Genomic DNA, 14,861 nt, shown 5'->3' on the forward strand with positions numbered 1-14,861 from the left:
CAATTCAAATGCACAACTAAAAGGATATTAGCATAATAACGACTTTTTTTTAAAAGGAAGACAAATGTTTCTACATTTATTATAACACCTTCTCTCCTGACAATTAATTGGTGCACTATCGTCTTCCTGCTCGTGCGTTATGGGTCAATTTTGCGAATCGAATTCTGGAATTTGCGTTGTATTGTCTAAGACGTTTTTGTTGTAACATGCGCTTCCTTTTGTACAAATTGTTAGATTTTGAGTGAGGCTTCTATTCCAAACAATAGGGCAAGCAAATTAAGTAATATTTTATGCAAGTTATTTACATATGTACATACATATTTATGTATATAATACAATACATACCTGCTGATATCTTCGACGTCGACTTCGGCCGGCAGGTTCACCTCCGGCAGTCCGACAGTTTCTTTTCAGTTTTATCATCTCGGCTCTATACTATACATGTCGATAGGCATACCATGTTAAGAGACGGTACTATTTGGTCTTTAATCAAAACCCGAACCGACCCGAAACCGTTCGGGTTCTGGTTCGGGTCGGGTTTGCAGGGTTGGACCCGAAACCGCGCTCACCTCTAGGTTACACTTCACACCATCGCATTGTTAGTGCTATATACATATTTATATACCCACATTAAACGGAAGATGCAATTCATACCATTCCATTCGTATGACCAAAAATTTAAGTGAACACTTCGTTGAATTTAAGAACTATAATCTACAAGTTAATAACGTTAAATACTCCCAAAGCTTGGGTGGGACAAGCGAATACTGCCATGTGTTATCTAGTAGCCATAAATTATGTTTTAGTTAAAGATCAAATATTCTACTGTGACTCGAGTGAAGTGTACCCAATATGCAATGGGATAGTACGGATATAGCTTCACATGCATGTTCTTTAGTAGTGAGTTGAGATGGTGTACATATTTACAATAATTTAATGTTCCACTTAAAATATTTCATATTTTATGCATTTTTTACATACCCCAAATAAAAACCAGACGGTGGTTCAGTTAATATGATACTTATAAACCTGCATAAATACATATAAACAACGCATAAATCAAGAAAAGGCATGCGTAACTAATTTTTAGCACATTAATCATAGATGTAGATAAGAAATAAGCGATAGTAATCCAATAAATTAATTTGAATAATTATGTGTAAAAGGCCGAACGAGAGTGATACTCTCCAGGCCGGACCAATTACGGTTACTGCACTGTTTACTGCATACAACTATGCGAGATATCTACAAATCAAATCCCGCAATTGAAGATGGGAGGACAACCCGTATCGTAGATTAATACATGTATAAGCCTATGTATGATTGAAGATGCCGATGCAGAGTTCCCAAAAAATTTCCGAATTGCTCAAATCGACGATTCTCATTTATTGGGATTGTAAAACAATCGGGTTTCAAGTAGACATGCACCGAGTACCGAAAAAGTCGACTCGGCCGAGCACCGAGTACTCGGCTATATTTTTGCCGAGTACTCGTTTCTGCTCGTTTGCCGAGCACCGAGCAAAGCTCGGCAATCGAGTACCGAGCAAGGCTCGGCCACCGAGTAAATTGTCAAAAAGATCATCAAAAAAATCATTGTTTACATAATATTTAATTACCAGTGCCTTTATTTTGAGAACTGGTGGACAGAATGACGTGAAACTACTGATTCTTCCGCCTGTTCCAACATTTCGATTAAAGTTGATTACCGAATAGAATTAACAAATTTCATGGGTGTATTTTCAAGTAAGTTTGATTTTGATTGCAAAAATCACATGATAATTTGAACTGCACAGTGTATGTAAGTACCGGGTAAAGTGGTACTGGATACATATAAAAATTTAAGAAATACTCGGCCGAGCACGCAAAAATACTCGGCCGAGTCCGAGTAGTGAGAGCACGGCCAAAATCTGCCGAGTACTCGGCAGCGCCGAGTACTCGGTGCATGTCTAGTTTTGACAAACCCTAGCAAACGGTTTCGGGTCGGGTTTTAAAAAGGGTTTTCGGGTTCGGGCCGTAAAAACCCAGACACCCTAAATTTATTTAATTTGGTGGCATATACTTATGCTTGTACATATGTCCTTATGTTGTGCTTATATTGTGTACTTATATTGCAAACACTGTATGTACATAAATATATTTGCACATTATTTAACTGCATTTGATTATTTAATTTATTTGTGTAAGAGTTACTTTATAGTAAGCTTATTAACTTTTTAACAGTTTTTTGTTGGCAATTATTAACTTTTCTTATATGACAAAAGGTTTGAGTTTTTATTAATTATTATACACGGCTTTATTAATGGGAAATTCATTGTTGATTTTTATCACAAATGTGATACTAACATTTGATATTAACATTTTGACATGTTATAATATTTACAAGGTCATTACAAAATTTCGGTTTCGGGTTCGGGTCGGGTTCGGGTTCGGGTCGGGTTTCACATTTTTCTGATTTTCGGGTTCGGTTCGGTTCGGGTTTTGTTACCCGCGGGTTTGGGTTGGTTCGGGTTTTTGTTTTGGAAATTTTCGGGTACGGTTCGGGTCGGGTTTTTAAAATTTGGACCCGCGCTCACCTCTAGTGTAACCGTCCGATTTCGTTGAAATTTTGAAATTATGTGGTCCATGTCAATACAACCCACGCTCCTTCAGGCAGTTTGTGCGATGGTCAGAGCCCAGATAACAATTTGAGATTTCGCTGTGAATTCGCTAGCGAATTCGCAGCGAAATGCCCGCCGATTCGCTGGTGAATTCGAAGCGAACTCGCAGCGACTCCACGATGTCTCCACGAATTCGCTAGCGAATCGGCGGACATTTCGCTGCGAATTCGCTAGCGAATCCACAGCGAAATCTCAAATTGTTATCTGGGAGTTTTCCAAATTAGACATGCACCGAGTACTCGGCAGGTTTTGGCCGTGTTCTCACTACTCGGACTCGGCCGAGTATTTTAATGTGCTCGGCCGAATTTCTTAAATTTTTATATGTATCCAGTACCAGTACCACTTTACCCGGTAGTTACACCGTGCAGTTCAAATTATCCATCATGTGATTTTTGCAATCAAAATCAAACCTACTTGAAAAATACAGCCATGAAATTTGTTAATTCTATCCTGTACATATTCAACTTTAATCGAAATGGAACAGGAAGAAGAATCAGTAGCTTCGCGTGATTCCGTCCACCAGTTCTCAAAATAAAGGTACTGGTAATTAAATATTATATATATAAACAATCATTTTTTTTACTATCTTCTTGACAATTTACTCGCTGACCGAGCCTTGCTCGGTACTCGACAAACGAGAGTGCTCGGCAAAAGTATAGCCGAGTACTCTGTGCTCGGCCGAGTCGACTTTTTCGGTACTCGGTGCATGTCTATTCCAAATAAATATTTGAAGTTAAAGTTGAAAAATGTGCAATTTTTAGCACGGGAAGAGAATTGTAGTTGAGTTTGCTTCCTCCGCCTGGTAAAAATTGCCCGTCTTTGACTCAAATTTTGTGACAAATTCCGACCATCGCACAAACTGCCTGAAAAAACGTTGGTTGTATTAACCAGGACCACATAATTTCGAAATTTCAACCAGATCGGAGGGTCACGCTTCACACCGTCGGATTGTAAATAATCAATTTTAGAGCTCATTCAGTCCTTACGATTGGGCGTCACTTCTCACGCAACGCATGCCCATTTCTTTATTGTAGCTTTTCACTGTTTACTTACATACAGAAATGGAGTTATAACTTAACAAAAAACAAACGTATGTATTTGCTATCCCCATGGTTATGGATTTGTCACCATTTACATATAATTATACATACATAACTTTGTACATATTTATAATTACCTTGGTAAAAATTATAAAAAAACCAGCCAGAAACAAAGTTATGACCAATGGGTATCATAATATGCATTTACCGCTAGATCATAATATTTCTCTGGGTGTGGGTCAACTTAAACAAATTGTTTATGTACATAATTTCCTTGAAAGCCTTGACTTCCTGTGTCCAAATATTTTATGAGGGACATTCAAATAAAATTATAAAACTCCTATCTATGTAGCCAAAAGGAAGGAAATATTTTTAACTATTTATTTATCAGAACCATGAATAAGTACTTTTAGGTTTGACGGATTAAATTATAAATTATTTATTAAAATCAAGTGTGCGTGTAAAAAATTCAATATTTATCGTGACCAGTGGGACGTGTAGATTTTATGAAACTTATTTTTATGTAAATTGTGAAAGAATAGGTAGATATCAGAAAATAAGTACATATTTACTATTGTTGCTAATAAATGCATTTAGTATTATCCACAGGACATGATCTTTTGAGACATTCAACACGGAAACCTATATGAATATAAATTTGCGACGTAGCGAGGCTTTCGGTCAGGAGTAGCAATAATGTAAACCGGAATTTTGAAAGACAGAAAAAAATTAGATTTTAATAAGATTTGCACCGTTGGTAGAGGTGATTTTTGTGAGTGCAACGGTACCAACAATTCGGTTCCACTCCGCCCCTTTCCACGGGGGGAGGGGCCGAAAGTCGCAAAAACTGCAAACGGGGACACGGATTTCTCGAACATGGAAAAAGATATCGAGATGCTACTTTCACCAAAAGTTTCCTAATTTTTTTCTCTACAACCCGTTTGTTGAATTTTGAACAACGAAATTTAAAAAAATAACTTGGAGAAATTTTGGATGAAAATTTTAAGTCTCACAACACCCCATAAATGGGGTACCGTGAGAAAGGTCTCGGCAAGTGGATTCAGAATATATATGCTTTGTGGGGTCTGGGACCACCCCCTGATTTTCTAGGGGCCCATGAACATTTTTGAGGAAGGAAGTCGCTTCCTAACGTTAATTGTCGGCGCAGCTCTTATCCTAATATTTTCTGGTCCAGTGGCAACTAAAGGTGACTACATACATACATTCCGTACAATTTACATACCGTAAAACCTCTATTTATAGCCCTATGCTAATTGTAGCCGGGTTTCTAATTCTGGCCTGCCTTGTCAGCTCTGTCCCCGTTTAGAGTTCATCCAAAAAAATGCTGTACATTCCGTGAATGCACGAACGAGGTCAAAATTTACAAAAATATTAATTTCACTTGACCAAGTCATAAAAAATTAGCAAAAAACTGCTAAACGTAAGGACGTAAATTTAAAGTGAATGTCATACTGATGCCATATGTATCTTGTTAAGTAAGAAACCTCAAATTGAGTCAACATCAATTATACGTGATTTCATAATATCAAAACCTATCACGAAAAAAACATTAGCCAAGTCTCTAATTCTAGGGGCGGGTCTGACACCCAGTTTTGGATTTTAGCCCCGGCTATAAATAAATAGAGGTTTTACGGTATGAATTATTTTGCTCAAGTGTCAGGCTCAAAATTAATTGGTCTTACTCACACAATAATCCCCGAATCAAGAACACGAAGTGAAATCGAAAACAATTTAAGGTTCCCATTGATGACGGGTGGGCCCCTAATCTCACTCTGCCCCTGCCCCTATCCACTGTCTTCAAATGCAATTTCTGAAATCGCATCAACTCGATGAGTTTTGAGATAAATGCAACTTTTGATATTTTAATCTAAAGCTAATTTTTGGTACTACAAAAAAGTCGATTTCAAAAAAATTAAGAAATTCATTTTCGAGGAAATTTATTGTGAAAAATTGGCAAACGAATTTGTTAATTTTTTTGAAATCGACTTTTTGTAGTACCAAAAATTAGCTTTAGATTAAAATTTTAAATTTTTAAAAATCGGCCAAGTTTTCAAAATTTGGGAACAAATATTGATTAATTATTCAACATTTATTCGTTATTCACCATTCCTTCATTACTCATTCACACGAATTGAATAGATATTCACTGAATACAGATATTCATTTATTCAAAAATCAGAATAAAATATTCATTCAATATCAATTCAAATTTTGAATATTGAATGCATAATTTATTCATTTATTATTTGTACGTAAACCTAGTTAGATAATCCTTACCCTCCATCAAATTCCAGTGTAGCATCTGAATATTTTTTGAACCTCATACTTGTGGCATAGGAAACTACGTCAGCATGCGATTTCTTGTGTTATCTTGAATTTCGATCGCTCAGTGTAGCCAGGGCGAGATCTGCTTCCTTTTTAGGGCATTGAACAGTTAAAAAGTTAACAAGTATGCATGCGGAATATTTATTTGTTTAACCCACTCCTCGATCGAGAACGTCAGAAATGTCATCCTTGGTTAAGTTGCGACCCGCATGTGACAGGTTGCCGAAAGTTTCGAGGCCATGAATAGTGCAATTTTCCAGGTTCTTGAACCACTTATCGATTCGATGAAGAATGTCGATTAGGAGGCCTGTATAACAAGTGGAGTTCCGACAGGAAGACGTCATCTTGTTCGGGGAGGTGAGGCAGGTTGCGTTTGCAATTACCCAGGGATGATCCTTTCCATAAGTAGTTTGAACAATAGGTTTATCACATGGTGATCAAACACCTGTTCACTTTCATTCATTTGATTGAATGTGTATGATAGTAAATGAAAATGAAACTACTGTCATTCGAGTGAAAATGTTTGGAAGATTCCGTCATTTAAGATGAATGACTGAATGAAATATTTCTCAGTCATTTCATTTTTCGCCCTATGCTTAATACATGGAGCGAAGTAAGAAATGAACTCGGATGAAGTGAAGTGAAATGAAATTGAAATGAATGAAAATCTTCAGTAAAAAATAGGGATGCCTGACTTTAGAATGAAAACTAAATTTTTGAACAGGTGTGATGGTGATAAAGTGATAATTACTAACCACATTATGATTGGTGCACATACATATGGTTTAATTTTACGAGATTTGTAGCTCAAAAAACGATTTTGACAAAAATTACCTCCGTAGTTACAATCCGATGGATTTGAGTGAATTCTGAAACAAATGCAAGAGAAGTGTGGTAATTTCAAGCGATTCGGATTACCAAGACACACAATTTAGGACCAATTTTAAAGAAATAAGTTTCAAAAATCCAATATTTTGTCAATCTTTTTTGCACGAAGCAAAAAAAAAACACTTGTAAAACACTTATCAGTCTAGGGAAGGATACAGTCAGGAGCAAAATGATAGGCGATATGGTTTTTTCCACTTAATTTCCACACCAGTGTTCCGAACGACTTGAAACTTTACACAATTCTGTATAATGGCATTACTTTATTCCAACATAAGTGTGACATATCAGCTTCATCGGGAAAATTACTTAGCTGGAAAAAGTTAAAAAATAGGTGGTGCAAAATGATAGGCGATCGTCAATATTTTAAAATTAAAAATCTGTATTTATTTTGCTCGGCAATATTAGAAGTTTCTAGTGACTTTAATTACTTCAAGGGTCCTTATGCTTTGAAATAAATTCATTAACTCGGGAGTTCAAGTGGCCCACGAGCTATTGGAGCGTCTGTTTCCCCCATTTCGCCTAAATTTTCAAAATCGCACCTCTCAGTTGATTGACGTGGTCATACTGTTTTGAAATGTGGTACGCATCGCATACCGATATACCCAAAAGAGTTTTGATCGAATTTAAGGTGGTAATCATGCTTGTGCTATCCAGAAGACGTAATTTTCTTTAGAAAAAGTTCTTATGGGTCAGCCTAAGCAAATAAATAAATGTGTTACCTTTGTCACTAACTGAATTTCGCCCTCACATTTTGACTACCGTGTTCCCGAGACCTTCGTGAACTAGATTGACACGGTAGAAAAGACCCGTTTCGCTTGGCATACACAGAATACTGCCCTGACCCGTATACCAAAGGCTGCCCAAATCATGACCCATCCACCACCGTCCTTCCTGTGCAGATATCGTGGCACTTGGAGTGGAGTAGTCCAACGGCCAAGTTTTCAGAAGGGTGCGAAGTTTTCCACTCCAACTGGTATGATATCCGCTCCGATGGGATGGTGGTGGAGTGGTCCTGATTTTTGAAACTTCAAAAACTTCAAATATTGCCGAGCAAAATAAATACAGATTTTTAATTTTAAAATATTGACGATCGCCTATCATTTTGCACCACCTATTTTTTAACTTTTTCCAGCTAAGTAATTTTCCCGATGAAGCTGATATGTCACACTTATGTTGGAATAAAGTAATGCCATTATACAGAATTGTGTAAAGTTTCAAGTCGTTCGGAACACTGGTGTGGAAATTAAGTGGAAAAAACCATATCGCCTATCATTTTGCTCCTGACTGTATCCTTCCCTAGACTGATAAGTGTTTTACAAGTGTTTTTTTTTTGCTTCGTGCAAAAAAGATTGACAAAATATTGGATTTTTGAAACTTATTTCTTTAAAATTGGTCCTAAATTGTGTGTCTTGGTAATCCGAATCGCTTGAAATTACCACACTTCTCTTGCATTTGTTTCAGAATTCACTCAAATCCATCGGATTGTAACTACGGAGGTAATTTTTGTCAAAATCGTTTTTTGAGCTACAAATCTCGTAAAATTAAACCATATGTATGTGCACCAATCATAATGTGGTTAGTAATTATCACTTTATCACCATCACACCTGTTCAAAAATTTAGTTTTCATTCTAAAGTCAGGCATCCCTATTTTTTTACTGAAGATTTTCATTCATTTCAATTTCATTTCACTTCACTTCATCCGAGTTCATTTCTTACTTCGCTCCATGTATTAAGCATAGGGCGAAAAATTTTGACATTTTGCCTGGATATCACAGGGATGTCCTATATTAAGAAACGTTTCACGAATAGTTCCACATTCGCTCAAAACTGTACTGACCCCACTGGGATGGTTCGGGTAGTAGCATAACGTCCGAGTAGAGCCGTTACAACTCTTTTTAAAATAATTACCGAATGATTAATGGCGAATTACATATCACTTACACATATAAAAACTTCTTAAAATTTGTTAAAATCACTCAGTTTTATCATGGTCGTTCTATTTCAGAATTCAAGATTTTAACCGGGTCAAAGTGATTGGAAACTTAACGGAAAAATGGTTCGTAACGAATACAAAGTTGTGGACAAAGGAAAAACAGATGACCAAGTTTTCACCAAAACCAGCTACATAAATTGATACAAGTTTATGTCATATCTTTACAAAAAAGGTAATCTCATCCAAGAAGTCGGAATCATACAGGTTTCAGCAAACAATTCTGCGTGTAAACAACTGCATCCGGTATCAATATAGGCAATTTTTGTTCATGTCATTTTTACTAATGTGCACATCCTGACTAACTTGATAATAAGTATTATGGTCGAAATTTTATAATTAGATCCAATTCTTGATAATAAAGGGATACCAAAACTGGTGAAGATTTCCATGAGCTATCGCCGGTAAAAAACATCTTATTTTATTTTCCGGTGTTTTAGGTCTTGGCGGGAGGATTCAGAATATATATACTTTATACGGTCTGGGACCACCCCCTGATTTTCTAGAGACTGAAAAGTATCATCGAGTTTTCGTCAGTCTACTGTAATGTTAACTCTCAATCTGCTCGTGTGTTATCGTCCGCATACAAAGAAAGCTTAAACTTGATAATACTTTTCGGTCTCTAGAAAATTAGGGGGTGGTCCCAGATACCATAAAGTGTATATATTCTGAATCCTCCTGCCAAGACGTTTCCAACGATACCCCAATTATTGGGTTATGTGAGACTTGACCTAATGACCTTTCCCGTTGTTTCGCAAAATCTTTTAACCTTGAAAAAAATTAAAATTTCTTGACGAATCTAAAACTACAATCGATTCAGATAAATTTTTCCCAAATATGACGAAAATCTATCCAGGATTGATGTAATTAGAGCTATTTCCAGAATGGTGATGGATAAGTCAACTTTGTAAGTTGACCTTGGGTCATTTTCAGGTCATGGACTATGGGTGGGGCCTAGCGCTTCAGGAAGACTCTGAAGCATGCCCTGGGGATTGTCCTTGCGAAGTTTGCCCGCAGTGGGCCTTTTGGTTTCTTCACAATGGAGGGAGAAAGTTGACAAGTTTTGTCGAAAAAAGTAGTGCTTTCGCCCATGCCACTACACGTAGGGGGTCATGGAATTTTAAAAATTGACCAAATCGAATAATTAAATCCCGGTGAACAGGTTTTCGAGCTAAAGCACCGGAAAATAAAATAAGATGGTTATTACCGGCGATAGCTCATGGAAATCGTCTGGTCTAATTATAAACGTCAATTCGTCGACCTAATACTGAAAGGGCCCAAGTGCAGTCGATTCTTAATTCCGAAAGTCGATACTTTATTACGCAAGGAAGCAATACAATACACAATAAAAACTATTGAATGGTGTTAAGTTCAATTTCAATACAATAAATAGATTAATATCTTGAGTTTCTTATCATACTATCGTTTATTTTCAAACAAGTCAATGTAAATACAATAAATAAGATTCAGTTGCGTAGCCTTATTTATTATTTGTGTCACTAAAGAATCTTCAGTAGTTTGGCCTTGCAATTGTCTCTGGTCACTACATCTTGGGTGAGAAAATCACAAAGAAATTTACTACGAGAAGTAACAGCCAAACAAAAATGGTACAAATCGTCGCAAGACTTTTGACTACAAAAAGTACATTTCTTTTCATCCCTAAATACGCTCAAACTCTTTCTGAAATATAATCTATTTACGTTAAGTCTCACTTGTGTAATTAATCGTAACTTGGCTAATGGAATATTCGATAGATCTCTTAAACATTGATTTTCTCCATTGTTGCACAATAATTATATTACCGTGACAATTTTGCTTGAGTAACATCCCATTCGTGTATAAAACTTGTTACAAAATCCTCAATAATTGTTTTGTGAATACAGATATTTGAATTCCTGGTGAAAATAAATATATGTGATTTTGCAGATTTAAGTGTAATTTTATGTAAGCTTACAGACAGCGGTGCAAATATCTCAGACAAATTCTGACTTACGAAAAATCAGCGACTGTCATTTACTGGGTTTGTAAAAAAAATTCTTTCTTACATTCATCAAAGGTCTACAAAATGACCAGATCGAATTTAAAAATGGATTCCCTGAGCCGAGAAATGATTAAAACTGTGCAGATTTTTAGACCTGTGACGTCACAGAGGATGAGTCACCTAAGTCAAGGTTAATGTTTTGCATGCACATCCATGAAATGCATCAAAATACTTATCAAATTGCTTTCTGCATAATTAATTTATTGTATTTCTTCTACAAATGCTAATTTCTATCCACGATAAGATAACATTGGTAAGTTTTAAATAAATTAGTTGGTATGTGTTTACATATGTTTGCAATTGGTTGCATTGTACCGCACTGTAAATTGTTTCGTTTATGTTTCATAAATAAAATTTTAATATAAATAAAATATCGGCAAGCGCCAACTTCTTGGTAATTATGTAAGTTCATTAATCATTTTACATGCATATATATCCAGACTTTTAATTTCGAACTAGAAAATTTAATTCCACCAGAACTCGGCACCTGCCTATTTATGCTGCAGAGACTTATTTCCCAAACTCTCATTTATTTATTTCGTTGGAGTGAAAGTTCAATTAAGTTATGTATGAAGGTGAGTTTAATAATAAGTTGTCTTTCCTAAGGAAATAAATTATTTCTCTGACTTTATTCCATATTTATATAGATCACTTTAATGCATTTTTTCACACAAATTTCAGGCGTCATTGTTTTCCAAGCGTTATATGTTATTTGCATGTGTACTATTTGTCTAAATCTGCTTTACACTAGAAAAATTAAAAAAAAGGTTTGCCAATACATACATACAGTGTCGGACAGATGTCTACGTCCACATAGTCGCGTCAATTTCATTTTCAAATTGTCACTGAACTACTGAACCAATTTTCATCATTGATATATCAAATTCTCACAAATTTAACGTAATTTCATAGCACATTATTAGTTTTCCGCTAAAAAATTTATTTTAGGCCAGAGATGTATTTTAATTCAAAATGAAAACAATTGGATGGACAAAAGTCAACGTCCAGTCAGAGAAAACATACAAAAAAAACTGTAATTTATAAGGAATGTTATAACAATTAATTTTTAATATTTGGTTGGGCCTCCGTTCGCTTTAAGGACGGCTTCAAGGCGTCGAGTCATTGAGTTTACCAAATTCTTGGTCACATCTTCAGAAATGGTTTCCCAAACTTCACGAATTCTGGATTTAAGGCCCGGAATTCCTGAAAAAGATTGTTTTCTTATTTCTCTTTCAATGTGGTCCCACAGATGCTCAATGGGATTCAAGTCTGGAGATTGGGGAGGCCATTCTAGCTTCGGAATTTTTTTTTCTTGAAGTATTCCATGGTGGACTTGGCAGAGTGTTTCGGATCGTTGTCTTGTTGGAAGGCAAATCGTCGTCCAAGTCCAAGTTTTCGAACAGATTCCTGGATATTACGGTCAAGTATTCCCTGGTACTTGTATTGGTCCATAATTCCGTCAATAAATTCCATTTTTCCTGCCCCACTTGAAGCCATGCATCCCCACACCATTACCGACCCGCCGCCGTGCTTAACTGTGGGGTTGAGATTTTTTGGATTCAAAGCTTCTTTTGGATATCTCCACACTCTACGACGCCCATCTGACCCAAAGACATTGAACTTTGACTCGTCAGTCCATAAAATATGTCCCAGAATGTTTGTGGCTTGGAAATGTGGTCTCTGGCAAACTTCACTCGTTTGGTTGCATTCCTCGGTACAATAAGAGGCTTCCGGACTGCTCTGTGGGATTTCAAATTTCCCTTATTCAGTGTTCTTTGGATGGTCATAGGACTAACCTGTTAAATTTGTGAGAATTTGATATATCAATGATGAAAATTGGTTCAGTAGTTCAGTGACAATTTGAAAATGAAATTGACGCGACTATGTGGACGTAGACATCTGTCCGACACTGTATGTACAGGGTGGTTTAAATGTCAGGTTACAATGGAAAATTTTTCAATTGTAAAAATTCGTAAATTTCCATCAGTTACGGATTTAGATTGAGATTTGTATTAATTTTTATCAAAACTTATGGAACACTGATGACAAAATTCTTAAAATATTGAATTTCAGAGGCAAAATTTAAGTGACTGGTGGGGATTTGCGAATTTTTCGCATTGAAAAATTTGCCATTGTAACCTAACATTTAAACCACCCTGTACATAGATTTATTCAGCAATCCCCAGTTACCAATGCCTCACTCGTGTTAAACAAGTTATGCATGCACATATCTATGCACATGCTCTTTGTATTAATAAATATTCATGGAATATTATTCTATGCGTATTGATACGCAGCTGCAGCTTCAGGTTGTTTTCGATGAAAAATTTGACGTCACTTCTACCGAGTAGATTGATTACTGGTTAATTAATGAATTATGTATGAAATGCGTTATGAATAAAAGTCGTAATATAAATAGGACTCATTTCCTTCCAGTTTTCAGACCAATTCAATTTCTAAGTTGACTGTAACGTGTAACTGTTGAATTTTCTACCAAAATGAATCCGAAATTTGGTTTACTCGTTGTTCTCCTTGTTTTGGGAGGTAAGTCAAAAGTAATAAACAGGATGCATCATTACTTTTAGAGAAGGGAACCATTAATTAACCTCTTTTGGACTATTTATTTTTAAATAAAATTTCCCTTCGGTACGATTTTGATTTCATAATTATACTACACAGCAACCAACTAAAATTTGCAGCCAGTTTCCAATATTCGAGTTTTTGACGAAAAACACAAAACATCCACGTTTTAACATTGGTCGGTATAGGGAAAATTCCAAAATTTTAGGAGAAAAATATAGATAAAAATCCACCTTTTCACCATCGAGTTTTTCACAAAATACCGATGAAATATTCTTTTTTTAAAGAAATAATGCCGTCAAGGAAATCTCTGAAGTACACACAATTGTGTATTTTGTCGTCCACGGGAAAATAAAATACTATACAGATGTGTGTCCTTCGTCATTAAGAGGTTAATTAACTAAATAATTTGTTCATATTTTGTCCCCAGCTTTTCACTATTCTTCGGTGGAAGCTCAGGGAACATTTGTCGACGCGTGTAACGAAGTGTGCAACCGGAGTCCACCAGAACGGAAGGAATGTTGTCGAGCTCACGGGTACCCTCTGGGCAGAAGGTTTAACTGCAATGGGGGCAGAATGATGTGCTACTGAGCAAGGAAACAATACAATTAAATTAAATAAATTAAGGCTGTATCGACATTGTCAAAATTTGATAAAAATAATGCGGTAGTCAGTAAATATTTTTGTGAAAAAACATTCACCAGACATTTTAAAAATCATGGATATTTATTTAGAATCGATGAAAATTCTCTGCTTAATTAATTTTAGTAAAATGACGTAATTAGTTAAAACACATCTATATTATGTATCTGTGGTATTTATCTAAAAAAGAATAAACTCTTTTTGCCCCTCTGGAAAATATGTAGGCATGGTTTTTCTCTATCATGTACACAAAAAGGACAAATTAACCGCCCTGTTAATTCCCCCGCCCCCACTTCAGATGATACGAAATCAAATTTTGCATTCCTTATGAAGAAAATCATCTTCCCTCTCATACCATGCGTACATATCTACGTAGGTGTTTTATTATTGATTTTCAAAATGTATGTTCCGCACTGTTTCCGACCAAAATTTTGATGAAATTACAAACTTCAAATACAATTAGGAGGGCATGATTTTTTTCAGCTCTTTAGGTTAGCGCAAACACTAGCAATAAATCATCCAACCTTACCTCGACGGAAAAAATGCCAGATTTACAAATTAGATATCGTAGTGTGATTGAATTTTTAATGCTGGAGGGCCAATCCGTGTCGCAGATTTTTGATTGTGTGCTTAAAATTTATTATGAAAACTGCCAAACACAATGAACAATATACA

The 14,861-nt window shown here is 35.9% G+C and overlaps 1 long non-coding RNA gene across 1 annotated transcript; it reads left to right on the forward strand.

The window, feature by feature from the left end:
* The first annotated feature begins 13,388 nt into the window (after positions 1-13,388).
* On the forward strand, positions 13,389-14,403 carry LOC110856604. The gene is made up of 2 exons (XR_002548582.1): positions 13,389-13,508; positions 13,975-14,403. It is a non-coding gene; the product is annotated as an uncharacterized LOC110856604 (long non-coding RNA).
* The last annotated feature ends 458 nt before the right edge of the window (positions 14,404-14,861 follow it).

The sequence above is a fragment of the Folsomia candida genome, unplaced genomic scaffold (genome assembly GCF_002217175.1).
Source record: "Folsomia candida strain VU population unplaced genomic scaffold, ASM221717v1 Fcan01_Sc016, whole genome shotgun sequence".
Taxonomy (NCBI): domain Eukaryota; kingdom Metazoa; phylum Arthropoda; class Collembola; order Entomobryomorpha; family Isotomidae; genus Folsomia; species Folsomia candida.